The following is a 14,849-nucleotide window of genomic DNA, read 5'->3' as shown; positions in this document are numbered from 1 at the left end:
TTTCGTTTTCTCAATTTGTGAAAGTATTTTTTTTTAGTGAGAAATACTGCTGGTATATGGAATACCGACTTTAACCTTAAAAAATACCGGTGTACGGAATGCTGGATACATTTAAACTGAGCAATCTGATTTATGTGTATTTATTATTATGTTAACCAAAAAATGTGGTTAGTCTTCATGATAATCTGCTTGAATGCGATGATAACCCACAAGAATCTGGGGTCCATTGACCGGCTTACACAAAAACTGAATTTCTTGCACTGATTTTTTTTTTTTTTAATTTTTTTTTTTTTTTTTTTTTTTTTTTTTTTTTTTTTTTTTTTTTTTTAAGATTAAGGACCATTGTTCGCTTTGCATTGACTGGAATTCTCAACACTGGAATTTTTAAGGATTAAGACCATTGCTTACTTTTCCTTACGCTGATGTTTTTTGAGGTTAAGGACCACTTCCCGACTTACAATTGCCCGGTATTTCCTACACTGTCGTTTCCTTAAAATGTAGGGGCATGGACCGGTTTAAACTGGCCTGGTATTCACAAGACCTTTTTTTTTAAACTAATAGCCATTGTCTAGTGTCTCCAATTCTACATTTTTTTTCGTTATTGAGAAGAGTGAATGAAATTCGTAACCGCCACATAGAGGTAAAATAATTTTTTAAAAAATTTTCAAATTCTAAATTCAACAATTGATATAAATCTGATGTACCGTCCTTTGAAAAATGTCAGCCTACATTACCAGCTTTTACCAACAAAAAAAAAGAAAATAATAATAATAAATTAATAAAATAAAATAAATAAGTGAAAGTAAAAATCCACTTACATTAGATGTCAATTTGGATATCAAACATATATTTCTCTTCGTAACTGCAAAGTGATGGGTTCCCCCCCTCCCCCAACTACAGAACTGGATACGTATCCTTAAAAAATCAACCCTCCCAAACCGAGAAACTTAACCGTCAGTAAAAGCAACCCAGAAGGCTGAAAATGCGGTCTGGGAAATTACGGAAGTAAAGTAAACCAAGAAAAAAAACACAGTATAAGCGCCTTTCAATTAAAGCAAAACTCTAATTTTAAACTTTATCAGAGCTTTGGAACGGACAAATAATTTAAATATTTTAAAAGATATTGAAATTTTCGAAAATTACCAATTTGACGGGATTTTTTCACCAAGACAAAATTTGTCAAAGCCGATAAATAATTCTTTATCGTTGACAATGTTCATGAGTCCACATAATGCAACGTTGGAGTAACTTTTTAAAAAACTAGATCACAAACACTTTAATATTTGCCAATTTGTACGGTCATTGCCGAGTACTACTTGCCAAGTGGTAGTAAAACAACAATTAAGTTTGGAAAATTTTTCTAAAAACTAAGCTAATCCGTCAGCTATAAGCACAGTTAGTCAACAAATATATCTTATCTACATAATTTTTTAAATTATTGATTCGTTGTGATAGTTTAAAGGAATTTTTTGAAACTTTAAACCTCCTTTAAACTTGCACCAAAACTCTAATGCTACTAGTACTAAGAAAATTATTTCTCAACGACCGCACAAGTTGGCAGTTATGCATTTTTCATTTGACAAAAATGTGGCTCATCCAAATAAATCTGATTGAAATCACATTGTTAGGTATAATCACTTCTCTTTCCTCTCGAATGGCAAGTACTCAACTGTATGATTGTCAGGTCTTATATCTTGGTTTAAATTGCTTGCATATACTGTGCTGTTGTAAATTAAAGTTATTGTAAGTCAAATTTGTTAAATGAAATGTAAAATGGTAAAGAACAAAATTTATGATCGCTTTGAATATATAAGAAAAATCACTCGTTAAAATCGGAAAGTTGGGATTCAAGAAACTGTCTAATCTTTTTACTTAATCCTTAATGTAGATGAGTAACATCTCCCCACCTCAGCAAAAGTCTCGTGCTTTATTCAGGGGAGTTACAACAGTGGGAATATTAAAATAAGGTAAAGCATGATTGAAGAAACTAATTGTTTTTTGCTAATTTATATCAACCAAGCTTTATTTGAAAAGTGAAAGGAAGAAATAGCTTAATTTCTAAGTATTATTATAACTTAACCCTTTCGGGCCGACTGTCACAACTACGTCCAGCATAAAACCCTATCAATCAGCGTAAAAAGATAAAACTGGTAACCAAAGTATTTTTTTAGCAGTTTATTTGTGGGTGGGGTTATAATTGTTTGATTTATTTAATTCACCATTACTTTAGTTCAAAATAAAATTATTTATTTATACTTTAAACTAACATTGATTATATATATGATTAAACTAACAATAATTAAAGTAAAAGCAAAGTAAGTCTGTCAGATTAGCAACTCCTACATTTAAGCTACCGTTTTTTATTTATTTACATCCTGATTCTGATTTTGTACGAATGCTTTTATGAATCAACCGTCTCCAAGGGGTTGTTAATTTCTAAGAGTAAAGTAAACATTGAAATCTTCGATATTTCCAGCAGCCTGATGAAAACTTTGTCGCTGCTTTTAATAATATCCCGAGTTGGAGTCATCTTGTTTGTTTCTCAAAGAAAAATGTTTTGAGAGAAATAATCATGATTCCAATTTTCGATTCCTTTAATCAAATGCATTATAATTCTGGCAGGGATGGCATAGGTGACTAAATCAGTAAAAAGGGGTCATTAATAAAAAGCAAAAATCGATAAAAGGTAGCAAGCTTTTCTAGCATATTTCTTTCAATTTTCTAAAGAAAGAAAATGTAATGCAAAGTAACTCCTTGTTGTAACTACAATTGAATGAAAGACTATTTATATTATTAAATAGATTAAATAAATAAAAATGAATGGAGTTTCAGTCCCTTCTTGCATTTTTAGTCGACTGTAGCATCCCTGTATATGGTTTTTGAGGAAACAAAACCACTTTTTTAAATAAAAATAATAACAATTTTTAAACTTAGTCTTTAATCTTTTCGGGATGGGCGAGTCAGAACATCACCTCCTACATCAAGAAGCCTCTACACGGTCTTTTATAAGTAGTCCGCGCAAACTGTTTAAAAAGTGAACCAGTTGTGCGCATGTACCCATAACCTTTTATCAAAGTAATTGAGAGAAATTTTTCTTATATATTTGAGAATTGAATCTGTAGTGGTTGACAAGTGAATAAGGCAAACCAGTAATATTCATAAATAAAACAACTTTTTAGTCATATATTTACCACCTCTTTCTTATTTCAACTATATTCTGTATTAAATGACTCGTTCAGTAAGTGGATATCCTTCACAGTGGTCTGATCGGACTACCTATGAAAAACCCTGTGGAGGCTTTTAATTATAGGAGGCGTTGGTCAGAAACGTATTCGTGCGAAATCAGAATAGTAAAAAATAAAAAGTGGTAGCTTATGTTTGGGCATAGCAAATTTGACAGCCTTATATTTGCTTTCGCTTTAAATCTAACACATCCAATCCTAGTGCGTTAATAGTGTAATTATGTAACTTTTAATTCGAACTACGTAGTGGTGAATTAAATAAAGCAAACTATTATTATCCCGCCCACAAATAAACTGCTATAAAAATAGTTTAGCTACCAGTTTTATCTTTTTTTACTCTGATTATCGACATCCTGAGAAGGCATATATGACCCGCCCGCCTCGAAAAGGTTAATTCATACTCTATAATTTATGTCAGTTTCTCTGGTAGCACTAATTGGTAGAGTTCCGTTATGTGAATTGACGTAGTGTCATAATTTAAATCAATCGATCAATATTAATGAATTAATTATTACCTTCTTTGTCCCAAGTCTAGTATGAAATCAATGTATCTCTTAACGATGCAATGATATAAGGGTTATCAGTAACGGTTCATTTCTATGTCGCTTATCTATAAAGAGATTATTTCAATTTCTCACACGCGACAGGTGAATTTCCCTTTGACGTTAAAAAAGACGAATAATATTATCTCAATTTTTCAATCAAATACTAAACTCTATTTTTCAAATTAGAATTCAGCTCTTTGTGGTTATTTTCTCCAGCTTTCTATTTTGTATGCCGTGAGTATATTTAAAATATTAGACCTTGCCTTTAATTATTCAGTCTTGTAAAAGAAAAATTTAGTAGTTACTAAGAATGAAGCATTGCATTTACGATTTAAGTAATCTTGCGTTCAGCTTTTTAAACTCCAGTTATTATATTTAGATTAGATTAGGTCAACTTAAATACTATATTCTTTTTTTTTTCAANATATATATTTATATATATATATATATATATATATTGATCTTTTATGTGGCACCATAAACTTGGGTATTTCTCTATCTATAAGCAACACTATAGACACGATAGTTATTCATTTTATAAAATTATCTTAAGTACGATTTAAGTAAGTTCAAAATGAAGATAAAACAAAGTAAAATTACAGACATGAAAAGATGGGGGAAAAGAAAAATAATAATAAAAAAATAACAAACAACTGCGGGGAAAAATATACAAAATCTGAAAAATAAATGATAAAAAATGTTTTAAAAATCCGAAAAATAAAAGATATAATCTTTTCATCAGCCCACACGATTATATCCGCAAAACAGAGTGCTTTCCAGTATTGTATCAATCTAGCCAAAGCAAAATATATCAATAGAATAGTGTGAGGAGCACTTAAAAAATTTTTACAAAAATTACAACAAATAAAATAGAACACAATAAGTAAAAATAACACGTAAAAACAGGAAATAAAATCTAAAGAAAAAGCAGAATAAAAAGTAAAACATAATCTATAAAGCGAATAGTGAATTCAAATAAACTTACATGAACGGGAAATTTTTCAAAAATGATTTGAAATATATTTTCGTTTCAAGATTACCAAATTGCAAAATATGAAAACAAAAGCACAAATTGAGCGTAAATAGAGGATTTTTTATTGAAGTGCGTTTGATTATTGAAGTGCGTTTCAATATTGAAGTGCACTGCATTATTGAAGTGCGTTTGATTTGTTAGTTACCAAGGATGGGCCCGAGAATAGATCTGTGCAAGGTAACATTATACTGGATAATTTAAAGAAGTTAACTATAAAAAATTTTAAAAAATAAATATTTATTTAAGAAAAAAAATATAAAATAGAAAATAGAAAGAAACATGAATTGCCAGCAATTTTAGTCACGGATTTGCCCGAAATGGATTTGCACATGGAAAAAGTATACAAATTAACAAAGAAATTTTTTTAGTAAATAATTTTGGCCACGGATTTACCCGAAATGGATTTGCACATGGGAAAATTATATAAATTAACAATGAAAATTTTATTTAATATATCTAAAATAATATACGATTAACTCAATGATTTTATATAGAATTTTATTACTTTAGTTGGGTATCCATTGTTTTTTATCAGATTTTGAAAGAGTTTATCGATTTGTTTTTTGGATAAATAAATATTACTACATATTCTTTTAATTCTATTCATTTCATTAAAAGTGGTATTTCAGTAGATGCTCCTAGAAACATTGGAATTCCAAGTAAATAATTTATTTATATTAAAATTGAAATCATTTCTTTTATCGTATAAATCAGCAAAGCAGATATTTTCTTCTTTTATAATACCCTAATCCTTTGCTGAAATCCTTTGGCTTTGCTGCCTCATATTTGCGGTGGTTTCTGGTTTGTGTGATTTAATCTCTGCCGGACTTATTTGAAATTATTACTAAAATTCAAGGCATAACAAAATCACTACCTGTATGGGTGTTAAGGTTTTTAACTGTTCTAATAACAGTTTATCAGTCTTTCGAACAATTTTAAAGATTTCTATTTTGGAAAAGTTCAGATAGTGAAGATCTCCATGAGACAATTTTAAATAGAAAATTAATGTTTCTTTTTAATTTATATGAAATTCACTTGGTTAATAATTCTTCAAGAGTTTTTATTTGTTTAGGTTTATTTTTACATTATATTTGGACTTTTATCAGTATTAGATAATCATACACTACCCTGCATAGAAGAAAAAGAAACATTGACAGCATTAATGTAATTTTTTTTTTAAATATATAAGATCCTGAATTCAAATATGATCCTTTTGCCATTCCTACTGTTTTTTTAGAAACTTCCCCCATTTTATTTATTACTCAGGGATAATTTTGTGTCCCTGAAATTGATTTAGAAATGGAAAAAGCTTTTTTTTACCATTACTTTTCAAGCGAGAAGGGGGGGGGAGTTTTATAACATAGCACGAACAATTATAAAGATTTCAGAAGGATGTTATCCCATTAAAGAATACTGTACCACGTAAGAAATACTTCATATCAAATTCTCTTTCTCTTACATAAATAATTTGAAATTTAAAGTATAGAAAAATTGAGTTCAGTAAGACCTAGAGTAAACCATGAAATATTAAATGCTGAAAAAAAATTTCGATATATCAAAATGCAAGCAAATTATGGCTAGATTACTATGGATTCTACAGTTAAAAAGGTATCGAGTAATAGATTAATAATTTTGATAAATTGAGATAATTCTTTAAGCATTTGAATCTTTATGGTTTACTCGAGGTTAACCTGAACTCATTTTTCTCTAAAATGGAGATTTCAAATTACTTACGTAATTGAAACTGAGTTTTCCATGAAAAGTTCCTCCCGTTGTTTGGAGTTCTCTCAAATTAAGAAGCCTAGAAGCCCTCATATTATGATTCCTCCTAACTTTCGCAGAAGAGCTTCAGAATGACACTAAAAAGGACAATAACTTATTATAATTGTTAAATTTCTTCTGAAGGGCTAAATACTCCAAAAGCACTAATACATGAACGCGAAACTCATAAATTCTATTTAAAAAATCCTTAGAAATGATAAACGTAGTTACTTCAAATTCAAATTTTAAGTACACTTTTCCACTTTCCCTCTCCTAAATACCCTCAAACAATAATAATAGCTATTTTCAGTTTTGTTAGAAACGGATGTTGATTGAAGCAATAACTCCAAGGAGATCGAAGCCTTAGAAGATCAAAAAGCCTTAGTTCTATAAATCTTTCAAAAATCTCCTTCGTCCCTTATTTTTAGATAAAATTGAGTCTAAATATACTTATAATTGGGTTAAGGATAAAAAGAAAAGCTAGGCTGGAATCTAGAGTATGCAAAAAAAAGTTTTAAAAAATTATACGATCGATCGTTTTCAATTTCAATTTACATTGAAAGGGGATATATCAAGGTTGCCAATCTTCGACGTTTTTCGGTAGAAACTTCTTCTAGAGATAGTTAAGTTTAAGTTTAAGTGGAGGACTCTTTGTTTAGTAAATTTTATTTAAAATTATTTTCCACGACACTACATTTAAAAGAATTAAAAGCCTATATGAAACGCCACTTTGTTCCAGCTGTTTTGGATAAATCTTGTTAACTCCACTACAGTAGCATGTAGACCGTCGGCAGTTCGGGTACAGATCAGGTCGGTACAGAAATTTTAGACTTGGAAAGCAAGATTTAAGTGTTATTCTTGGCCTTTCTGTCAACGGTCTAAAGTTTATTTTTTGAGAATATGTTTGTGAATTGTAATCGATAATTGTTTTATTTAAATAATCTCTTGATTAAACTTATTTCTTAGAGATAGATCATCATTTCTCAAGTTGGAAAAGATAGTGGAGTCTGACAGTGGAATTTAAGTCCCTAATTGGGGAAGTTGTCTTGTTTGGTTGGAATCGGTATTAAAAATTTAATTTTCGACAAACCCAGAGACTCCCGCAAGGCAGTGTCCTCTACCTACTTCTATTTACGTTTTATCTTAAGGGCATTCAAAAGAACCTTCTCCTTGGAGTTCGAATTCTTGCGTTTGCAAATGACATCTAAAAAAATCTTCAGGGTCATAACAAAACTCTAAAATGCTTTCAACACCATCCAAACTGTTGTTGTTGTGTTGTTTCTAATACCACTTGCCAAATACCAGCAAGCCTGCTTGGTGAAACCAAGCGAATTTTAAGGCATGGTGCGTTTCTTATTTTTCAGTGGTCCCACATATGACCAAGAATACGACACCAGTCACACACACACGTCGCAACCCATTTTAAATTTTGAACCCAGTCATACATCCATTCATTCATCCACGGATCGTGATACTGATCTGAACCAAAGAAGGATCAATCTCCAATTCAGTACACCCAGAGGTAATGGTTTGTTTCAATTTCTGCATTAAGTTTAAGCATCTCCACTCCCTGTTTGTTTCTGGGCCACGTGTTCTAAAATTCCCATTTGAAGGAATTTTTGTTTATTCAAAGTGTAGTATACATTCTTCATTCTTTGACGCAAAGAATTTCAAATTCGAATCTGGTATTACGCAGAATCTACTTGATTCAAGAAGGTTGATTCAACATTAATTTTCCGACAAGCATGATATCGAGCTCTAACCCAAACACTTTCTGATCTCCAGCAGGATGAGATTCGTAATCCCATCACAAATAAATGGCACATTCTTGAATTTACAATGTATCAAGCATGTTCAAACGATATTTTTTCATGTGGAACGACCAGTACACTTCAATTTTCCAATCTATTACACCTTTATTGCGATATTTTTGCTTGACCCATTCCATTAAACCTTTCATTAAATTCCATTTCATTAACTTCCATTCCATTAAAAATGAAAAAGGCATAAGATCGAAGAAACACCTGATGAGATATCCATGTGTTGGAAAAGAACATTCGGAACAAGGCAGAAGCCTCTCTACCCAAACCGCTCTCTTCATTAAACACGGGTAAAAAAACAGTGTCTTTCAATTCTCGAAAATTACACGGGTAGTCGTCATAAAATCCATTCTGTTTCAAATCTTCCACAATGTCTTGATGGTAGAGTTGGCGGTAAAGTGATGAAGATTCAACATGAACACATGGATACAATTCATGAGCAGAGCTTTCGGAAGGACCTGGGGTGATTTTAGATATGGCACTGGTTCCAGCAATTGTGTTGTTGTCAGTGAGTTTCAAAAAAAAATTTGTTTTTTTATTATTCTGATTTCGGAACTGGGCGAAACATTTTTCTTAGTGGATGTCATCAGCAGTTAAATCTTAAAATTTATATCTTCCGCAAAAAATGCATTCTGTCTTTTCGTTTATACCATATTTGGATTGGTAATGAGTTTTTTCGATACTCGTCTAATGACTAATTTTCATAGCAAAATGGACAACGGACAATCCTTCCAATATCTGATGGAACAATACAATTTCCTTCCCAAAGGCGCTTTCGGACTCATCTTCACAAGAACACAGAAAATTTATTATATTCAACAAACCAGGGGCATCTCAGCAAAATATATTTCAGAGCAACTCTATGCAAATGGATTTTTAGCATATCACCATCCCAATGCATCTTGGAAAGGTACAATGGTTCTTAGAACAATGTTAACACCAATAGTTGTCAGAGCAGCGCTGTGGAGCATCCAATGGATTCCGTAGCCATCCAAAATCACTTTTCAATCCAAATACAGTTCAGAACAATCTAGAGCAGCTCAGTGCATCGCTATGATTAAATACCTTAATCAGCTAAGAAAATTGTGCCCCAAGACAAAAAGACTTTTCATATTCTTGATCCTCGCATCGAGACGTTTGCGTAGACAGGTCATATCACATAATTTTCTTCAAAAATGAAGTTCACCATGGGGGTCACAGAAGCCCTCTTTTGAGATTATATAATATTTATGTAGAGCTCGACGAGACAAGTTCATAGACACCCAACATGATCATATTCTCATATTATTTTCAAGCAATGTTCTACACAGCATAGCTCCACCCAGCAGAGGTGCTCTAGATTGCTCTGAACAGCAGTTGGATTGCAAAGTGATATTTGAAGGCTCCGGAATCCCTTGGATGCTCCACAGCGTTGCTCTGACAACTATTGGTATTTACATTGTTCTAAGAACCATTGTACTTTTCCAAGATCCATTGGGATGGTGATAAGCTAAAAATCCACTTGAATAGAGTTGCTCTGAAATACGTTTTGCTGAGATGCGCTGGATTTGTTCAATACATTGCATTTTCTGTGTCCTTGTGAAAATGAGACCGAAAACGGCTTTGGGATTAAATTGTATTGGTCAAACAGATATTGGAAGGATAAGATTGTCCATTGTCCTTTTTGTGATGAAAATTTGTCATTAGACGAGTAACGAAAAACTCATTACCAATACAAACATGATTTAAATTAAAAGACTGTATGTCTTTTTTTCGGAAGATAAAATTTGAAAATTCAGCAGCTGATGACATTCACAAAGAAAAATGTTTTGCCCAGTTCTGAAAACAGAATAAAGAAAACAGAAAAAAAAATTTGTGACACACTGACAATAACTCAATTGCTGGAACCAGTGCTGTATCTAGAATCAATCCAGGCCCTTCCGAAAGCTCTGCTCATGAATTATATTTTGAGCCTACGTCCATGTTTTTATTTTGAGCCTACATCACTTTATTGTCAACTCTACCATCGAGACATTGTGGAAGATTTGAAACAGATTGGATTTATGACGACTACCCGAGTGATTTTCGAGAATTGAAAGACACCGTTGTTTTACCCGTGTTTAATGAGGAGAGCGGTTTGGGTAGAGAGGCTTCTGCCTTGTTCCGAATGTTCTTTTCCAACACATGGACATTTTATCAGGTGCTTGTTCGATCTTATGTCTTTTCCAATTTTAAAATGAAAATGTCAGTGTTTGAAACCAGTCAGCTGATGGTCTCATCCTTTTGGTACTAGTTCGATGGTTTCACGTCGGATAAGACAAATGCAATGGCTTCTAATAAACCTCATGGTCATATGATACTAACTGTTGGTGGCCGAGTAGCCTATCTAATAGCTTGGAACACGGTCAAAGTGTGTCCTGCTTCAGAGAGATATTGCAAAGGACAGAGAAAGCTTAAGACAGCTATACATTTGGTAAATACCATTCACTATGTATCCTTTGAAAATTCACAATGATCTGCATCAAAGAAGCCGGGTGTTGGGCGAGGTGGACATTTTTATATCAATCACCCTTTACACAATCATTCAATCATTTTCATGGCCAGTTTATGGCCCAAAGGCCTAATGGGATGTGTAAATCAAAAAAATCGCAATAAAGCTGTAACAGATTGGAAAATTGAAGTGTACTGTCGACTCACATGAAAAAATATCGTTCGAACATGCTCGATACCATAGATATTCAAGAATGTCCCATTTATGGTTACATAGTTATTATTCCATTTATGGTCCCAGAGATGGGCTTATGAACCTCATCCTGCTGGAGATCAGAAAGTGCTTTGGTTTAAGGACGATATCATGCTCTTCAGATAAATAAATGTTGAATCAACATTCTTCATTCAAGTAGAGACTATGAAATACCAGATTCAAATGAAAAATTCTTTGCGTCAAAGAATGAAGAATGTATACAACACTTTGAGTAAACAAAAAGTCTTTCAAATAGGCATTTCAGAACACGTGGCCCAGAAACAAGGAGTAGAGATACTTAAACTCGATGCAGAAATTGAAACACTGAAACGAGAAATGAGGGACTCGAAGAATCAGACAACAGTAGCACAATACGAGGATGAAACACTGAAACGAAAAATTGCAGTTCTAGAACCAGAAATGGCAGACTTGAAGAAACACGGAATGGGAGTCGTAAGTTTTAATATCAGTGAGGTAAACGGTACGAATTTATCCTCGGGGCCATTTGTAGCCATGCAACCCCCAAAGGAGCATGTCAGCACATTTGTTTCCTTCCAAAAGTCTTGTTAGAAGCCTTCGATGATCAGGATTTTGTAGAACTTAGACTAGCTTCCAGAACAATGGTCTATGAACTGCTGTCAACACATTTCGTTTCCCTGCAAAAGCCTGGGTGCTTGTTCATTTGTTCCAAATCCATGAGGACAGTGTTGCTACAAAATCCATTGGAATACTTTGAAATCATTGGAAAAGCGTTCTTCCGAAATCCAGTAGAGTGCTGTGTGAGATTTGTGATGCTCTGAAACCGTTGCGTTGCTCTAAAATCCATTGCGTTGCTATGAAGCCCATTGGGATGCTCGTAGATTTAGAGCATCTTGAGCTTACGAACATATGTTTTTTTCTTTTACATTTACCATTCAGCGGTGCAATTTCACCTGTTTCATGTGTTTTTTTAATATATTTTTTCCAAAAATTGATCCGAAAAGAAGTGTGCAAGAGAAGGATGAAGGATGCTTTCATAGGAACAATTTTTCAATTTTCTGGAGGCTGGAGAATTTTATCGATCAGAAAGTTTTCCGTGTCAAGGTTTTTGGTGACACGTCAAATTGCTATTGTTTAACATTGCATTTGAAATTTTGCTCAAAAATGAAATTTTACACACTGTAATGGCTCTTAGATGGTGGAATTTATTGTCATTTGACTGTAAACTGACGGTATTTTTTTTAATCTGTATCATGGTGATGAGAGCATAATAAGCTATGCCCATTTGATATTTTAAGCCCTGTTCGCTTCCGGTGGGTTTTTTAATTTTCAGTCGGTAGGAAAATTTGATCGAGCAAAACAAATTGCGTGTGGTGATTTTTGTGACACGTCAAGTTGCCACTTGTTTAAGATTATAATTGAAATTTTGCAATTTTACACGATATAATGGCTCCTAGATGACGAATTGTTTTGCTGACTGAAACTGCAATTTTTTTAAAAAAAAAAATCAACGTCATGGTGATGAGACGCTTGTGGAACTCGAACATTTTGGCTCGTTACACAATCTCAGAGCTGTTATATTGGTATGTTACGTGACGTAGCTCTGAAATCCCGTGGATTGATTCTCGGTAATGCTCTGAAGTGTATCGGGATGTTTTGAACTCTATCGAAATAGCGATGCTCCGATATCCATTGGGATACTGGGACATGCATCGAGCTGCGATGTTGTGAGATGCATTGAGTTGATAATGCTGTGAGATCCTTTGGGATTGTGATGCTGTGAGATGTATTAGGCTGATCAAGTTGCAAGATCCATAGGGATTGTGGTGCTCTCAGATTCATGGGAATGCAATGGAATCTGCAATACTCTAAGATCGATTTAGATGGTGATACTCTGAAGGTTGTATTGAGAATGATAGGCAAGGACAGGATTTGGAAAAATTTGGATTGGAAAATTTCTTGATGATCTCGAGACAATCCTAGTCTAGTTGATCACGCTGCGTTATACATTACTGTAAAAATAATAATAATAATTGTCATACATTACTGTAATCATACGTCATATACTACTGTAATGTATCATGTATCATACATTTCTGAAAATAAATAACGGTTCTGGTTTAAAGCAAGCGTCGAGTTTTGCTAGCCTCAACGCCTGAAAATTTTTGGACCTCTCACAACTTGTGAATGTTTTAAATTGTTGGTGTTTCAAATTATAGAGATTGCATTAGTTTGTCTCTCTGTGACGGAGAGGTTTAATAAGCCATGGTTTAGTGCTATTCACTAGTTCACGGCACATTTTGAGTAAGAACCACAAGGCTCTCCGTCTTCCGGAAAACTTTCCTCAACACGCGACACTAGAATTGACATAGTTTCAATTCGTCCCGTTACTGTGTTGCAAACCCAATTAGGGAAACTAATTTCTGCCCGAGAGACCAGAAACGCTTCAATACAATGGGTTTTGATTACCCTTTTTCAACCAACTGCTATTTTTGTAATGGGAAACAAAGAAAAACACCTGTCCAATGTGCTGGTATATGATCTGAATCCCTCGCCAAAAAGTGAAGCAAAAATTGAGACGGATCCCCCCTAATTGGGGTCCTGTCCCATTTCTTTAAAACACTTGTGCTGCCTACATTGAATCATTTTGTTTTGACCACTTATCAAGAGCAAATTGAAACGAGTAGTGTTAGAGCTAAAAGTACAAAAAATGCCATTGTTCAATGTTTTTGATTTACTCCTGCGGGGGCAATGCCATGGGTCGTGTGAATGTGCGTCATTTGAGTGCAGTGGGAATTTTTGACTTATGAAACACTCCGTGGAACGGGTCATTTTGAGTTTTTAAGTTTTTTTTTTTTGAGGGGGTCACGGTACTCAGGTATTTTTTCGAATGACTGTAAACATCGAAAAAGTTCTTTGTTCCTTTTTCGCGATCATCCTGTTGTTTCGCCTTTTCTTCATCATCAACTCAACCAATCTCTGAATGCAACTCGTCTATAATTTTCTGTCAAAGCACAGAGCATAAAAGAGAGTAGCAGAGATCTTCTTCCTCAACTTCAGCACTTTTGCAGTGAACCTTTAAAAATGTTGGCAAAATTACACAAAAAAATTTTTGAAGGCATAGATTTTTAATTGTCTACCACTATACAAATTATTTTGCAACATACATAATGGTTCGAAATCTAGTAATTCTCGTTAAGTTTCCCACACCTTTTAAATGTTCATGTTTTAGAACTTATTTTACTCCTTCAACTCATGAGAAGAAATTTAACAGTTAAAATAACTATTAATTCCCCTTCACCCCTCGATTAAATTTTGAACTACGTGGATGAAAGTTAAGAACAGGATTCATATGCACCTGGAAAAAAATTTAAAAATGGTGGTAATATTAAGATACAATTTTTTCAAATTATTATATTTGTTGCTACCAGAATATTTTAATTTCTATAAGTAAATATAATATGTACTTTACTTTATTTACAAAAATTGGGCACCTGGGCCACTTTGCGGTCCCTATGCCATACATCTAGAAATTTACAGAAAATTTATAGTAATAACATTTTGAATTTAGCAGTTGATGTGGTAGCTAATAAAAAAACAAGCACTTTGCTTGAGTAAATATAACATTTGAATATCTGATTCATCGAATCTAAGTTAACATATATAAATATAAACATAATTTGACATACATATACATAAGTTGACATAATAAGTTGACATTAACATAAATTGATGCATATTTCACTA

The sequence above is a fragment of the Parasteatoda tepidariorum genome, chromosome 9 (genome assembly GCF_043381705.1).
Source record: "Parasteatoda tepidariorum isolate YZ-2023 chromosome 9, CAS_Ptep_4.0, whole genome shotgun sequence".
Lineage (NCBI taxonomy): Eukaryota > Metazoa > Arthropoda > Arachnida > Araneae > Theridiidae > Parasteatoda > Parasteatoda tepidariorum.
The sequence above is the reverse complement of the archived record's forward strand: the minus strand, read 5'-3'. Positions refer to the sequence as shown.